Source organism: Heterodontus francisci, unplaced genomic scaffold (genome assembly GCF_036365525.1).
Source record: "Heterodontus francisci isolate sHetFra1 unplaced genomic scaffold, sHetFra1.hap1 HAP1_SCAFFOLD_97, whole genome shotgun sequence".
In the NCBI taxonomy this organism is placed as follows: domain Eukaryota; kingdom Metazoa; phylum Chordata; class Chondrichthyes; order Heterodontiformes; family Heterodontidae; genus Heterodontus; species Heterodontus francisci.
The window spans coordinates 2949416-2954085 of record NW_027140606.1 but is presented as its reverse complement, the minus strand read 5'-3'; positions in this window follow the sequence as shown (position 1 = coordinate 2954085).

Here is a 4670-nt window from a genome sequence, read left to right as displayed (position 1 = left end):
TGTTGGGTAAAGATCTTCTCAGTTGTGTAAATATGATCCGTCTTGTGTAAAAGTGTTCCCGGTTGTTTAAATATGTTCCCTGCTCTGTAATGTAGAGCTGAGTCTGCACGAATGGAATTGCTACAGTATCTTCCAGTCTGATACTGTATGAGGGCTGGAATGTGATCCAAAGCACATTCTATACAAATTAAATTGCTATTGTATCTTTTAGTTTCACAATCCGGGGGAGTTTTAAACTGAATTCTCAGTTTGTATCTCAGGTTATACTATCTTTCAGATTCTCTCAATCTGATATCACACTTGAGATTTAGACTTAAGAAAGGATCTACTGGCATTGGAGGAGTTCAAAAGCGATTCACTCAGCTGATTCCTGAGATGAAGGGGTTGACTTATGAAGAACGGCAAAACAGGTTATTCATTCGAGTTCAGAAGAATGAGGGGTGATCTTTTTGAAACGTACAAGATTCTGAGGGGGCTTAACAGGGTGAAGAAGGGTCTCTGACCTGAAACATTAACTCTGCTTCTCTCTTCACAGATGCTGCCAGACCTGCTGAGTATTTCCAGCATTTCTTGTTTTTATTAACAGGGTAGATGTTGAGAAAATGTTTCCACTAGTGGGGGAATCTCAAACTAGGCGACATAGTTACAGAATAAGGGGACACTCATTTAAACTGAGATGCAAAGGCATTTCTTCTCTCAGAGGGTAGTGAATGTCTGGAATTCTCTACCCCAGACAGTATTGGAGGCTAAATCACTGAAAGTATTTAAAGAGGATGTAAATAAATTTTTGAAATATTGGAGAGTTGAGGTCCATGAAGAGCTGCCATGAAAGAGGAGTTGAGGTCTGGGGCAGATCAGCCATGATCTTACTGAATGGCAGGGCAGGCTTGAGGGGCCGAATGGCCTACTCCTGCTCCTATTTCTTCTGTTCTTATGTTATGTTATATCTAATGTATATGTCAGGATGCACTATGGGAATTAATACTGAGACTTATAAACTCATAATGTGTGTAAATATTGGGCTGATATTTCACTTGAATCTCAGAGTACATTATTGTAGTTAATTCTGTAAGTTTGAAAAGGGAACTCTGTGCCATAATGAAAACAAGAAATGCTGGAAATACTCAGCAGATCAGGCAGCATCTGTGCAGAGAGAAGCAAAGTTAACGTTTCAGGTCAGTGACCTTTCAGATGCTGCCAGACCTTTTGAAAGTCCATGTACACCACATCAACAGCATTGCCCTCATCATCCCTCTCTGTAACCTCATCAAAATACTACAGCAGGACAGTTAAACATGATTTTCCCTTAAGATATCCATGCTGGCTTTCTTGAATTAACCCACATTTGTCCATGGGATTATTAATTTTGTCCCGAATTATTCTTTCGAGAAGTTTTCCCACCTCCAAAATTGAACTGACTAGGGAGTGAAATGAGGTGAGTTGCTCGAACAGAGAGCCAGCACGGGTTCGACAGGCTGAATGGCCTCCTTCTGTGCTGTAGCCATTCTTTGATTGGATGATTCTAGCAACAACTGTTGGTGGAGAGGCAGTGATGCAGGAATGGGTTGACAGAAAGGGGAAAGTCTGGGCTGCTGTGTGTTCGGGTTTGTGAATAAAGGTGATTTGGAAGCTGTGTTCCAAATTGAAGTGTTTACTGGAAGGAAGAAGTTGATGTAAATAAAGAGTAAAACGTGTTAAGATGAAGTGTGGTGTGATTGTGGGCAGCAGTAAATATAGTGCTGGTGAATTATTTGTGTTAATAAACTTCCACTGCACCCTCTGCTGCAGGCTGCTGTTTATATCCAGCTGTGTATTAGTGCTGTGTGTTAACGAGATAAATGTTTGTTTCAACGCTGTTTATAAAGCAATAGCATTGCACTCAAACAGTCCCAGACACAGCAACACACGTACAAAAGCAAAATACTGCAGATGCTGGAAATCTGAAACATAAACAGAAAATGCTTGAAATAATCAGCAGGTCTGGCAGCATCTGTGGAGAGAGAACAAAGTTAATGTGAGCTAAGGAAACAGACCTGAACTGTTAACTGTTTCTCTCTGCACAGATGCTGCCAGACCTACTGAGCATTTCCAGCATTTTCTGTTTTTATTACAGCAACACAGGTGTTGGGAGGCTTAGCCTGGCTACACAATGTTACAAGGACGCTGAGTAACACCATCGACAACGGGACAGAGAGAAAAACACACAGAAAACCAAGAATAGACTGTGAGGAAGCAAAAGTGAGGGGCAGAGAGAGAGGCAACGAGACTGAGATGGAGAAACAAGGCATTTGTATGATTGTGTTCTCCCTGTTATCTAAAGGTATTTCCTGTTGTGTAAATATGTTTTCTGTTGTGTAAAGATGTACCCTGTTGTTGTGTAAAGGTTTTCCCTGTTATTGTTTTATTTTCTGTTACTGACCGTCTCCTCACTGTGACCATTTGTCCTGGTTTTATTGTGGCCAACATCACCATCTGGTGGTGGAGAGGAGGCTCTGCAGGAAGGGGTTGACAAAGTGGGAGAGACTCGGCTGGTCCGTGTTTGCAGCTTGTGTTCGTGTGAGCAAAAGTGATTTGTTACTGATTGATGTGTTCACGAGAAAGAAGAAGCTGATAGCAATGGAGTGCCTTTGGAAGCATCTTGTTATTATGGGTAAATACTTGATGTTTTGAAAGTGAACTGTTTGTATTATTGCCAAACATAAATAGCAGAGAATGGTTTCGATCTATTGACCTCTGGGTTATGGGCCCAGCACACTTCCGCTGCACCACTCTGCTAACTACTCTTTTCAGTTTCAGCTGCCCGTTAGTGAAATATGTTCATTCCCCAATGTTTTTATAAAAATAGGATTGGAGTCGGATTTCTCAAGAATCCCGGACTCAGCAACACACGTGCTGACGGACTCACCCTCACTGCACAATGACACAAGGACACTGAGTAACAGCACCGACAATGAGGCAGGCAGAGGAAGACACACAGAAAACCAGGAAGATATTATCAGGACTCAGAAAGGAACAGACAGAGAAAGGTAATGAGCAAACCAGCAAGAGACAGCGAGATAAAAGCAAAATACTGCGGATGCTGGAAATCTGAAATAAAAACAAGAAATGCTGGAACCACTCAGCAGGTCTGGCAGCATCTGTGGAAAGAGAAGCAGAGTTAACGTTTCGGGTCAGTGACCCTTCATCAAGGAGGCGACGACAAATGGTATGGGAAGCAACAACTAATTTTCAGTAAAAAATGGGTGTAAGAATTGCTTCCATTAATGTGCGTAGCATTAAATCTACTACGCGATGTGTTTCAACCTTGGATTACCTTGCCAAGGTCAAAGCTGACCTACTGTTTCTGCAGGAGTGTGGAATACCACACCTCAGCACCTACAGGCAGTGGTCGCGATGGTGGTCCCACGGGCCATCGATCTGGTCGGGGGGTAATGACTGCCGTTCCTCCGGCCTGGGTATTCTGCTGCGGGGAGGTAACTTCACCATCTCCGAAGTTAAGGAGGTGGTGGGCGGCCGCCTCCTCGGAGCAGACGTGATGTACAACAACGCTCCGCTCCGGTTGATCAACGTGTACGCCCTGGTACAACGCAGCGAGCGGTTGACCGTCTGCCAGCATCTCCCACTGCTGCTGGCGACGTCCAGGCTGGTCATCCTCGGCGGTGACTTCAACTGCATCATCGGGAGATCTAAAATGGACCAGGGCGGGAGGGACACGATGTTCAAACCTCTGGACAAGGGCGGGAAAAATGTACCCAACGTCGCCCTCATCCTGATGACCACCTTCGTGTGCAGCTGCACCAAGCTGTGTGTGGAGCCCCAGTACACAAACACCAAGTGTCACTATGTGCTGAGGTGTTGCGAAGGATGGGTCTGGTCACATTGCCGCGGATCGCTTCATCCAGTTGGACCATACCGTACCAGCTATCCTTCGTGGGAAAGTTTCTGCGGGAAAACACCTTTGACCACCAATCCATCAGGCAGTGGTCTGCACGGAATGTCCTCAAGGCCCTACGGGAAAAGGAGATGGTGGATCCGGTCGGATGGTTCCCCGAGCAGACTGCCAAAGTCATTTGGCAGAATGCCTCATCACCAGAACTTTCAAACAAGCACCAAGATGTAGCTTGGCTGGTGGTGAGAAGAGCCCTTCCTGTCAGATCCTTCCTGCATGCCCGAAGTCTCGCCCCCTCCACACGCGGCCCTCGAGGTGGCTGCGGTGGGGAAGAGACAGTTGCCCACCTCCTTCTGGAATGTGTCTTTGCAAAGCAGGTGTGGAAAGAGATGCAGTGGTTTTTGTCGAGGTTCATCCCAAGCAGCTCTGTAACACAGGAGTCTGTGCTCCACGGGCTGTTCCCAGGGATGCACACCGAGATAAACATTAACTGCTGCTGGAGGACCATCAATTTGGTGATAGACACTCTTTGGTCTGCCCGAAACCTGCTGGTCTTGCAGCGCAAAGAGTTGTCCACGACCGAGTTTTGCAGACTGGCACATTCCAAGGTCCAGGACTACGTGCTGAGGGACGCACTAAAGCTTGGGGTAGCCACTGCAAAGGCTCAATGGGGAAAGACCACTGTGTGTGGTCCCCCCGCCATAGTGAACTGGGCAGCTGGACCCATTGGAAACCCCTCGTGCTGTATACACCAGATATGCGTTTGCTGTAAAATGTCCAT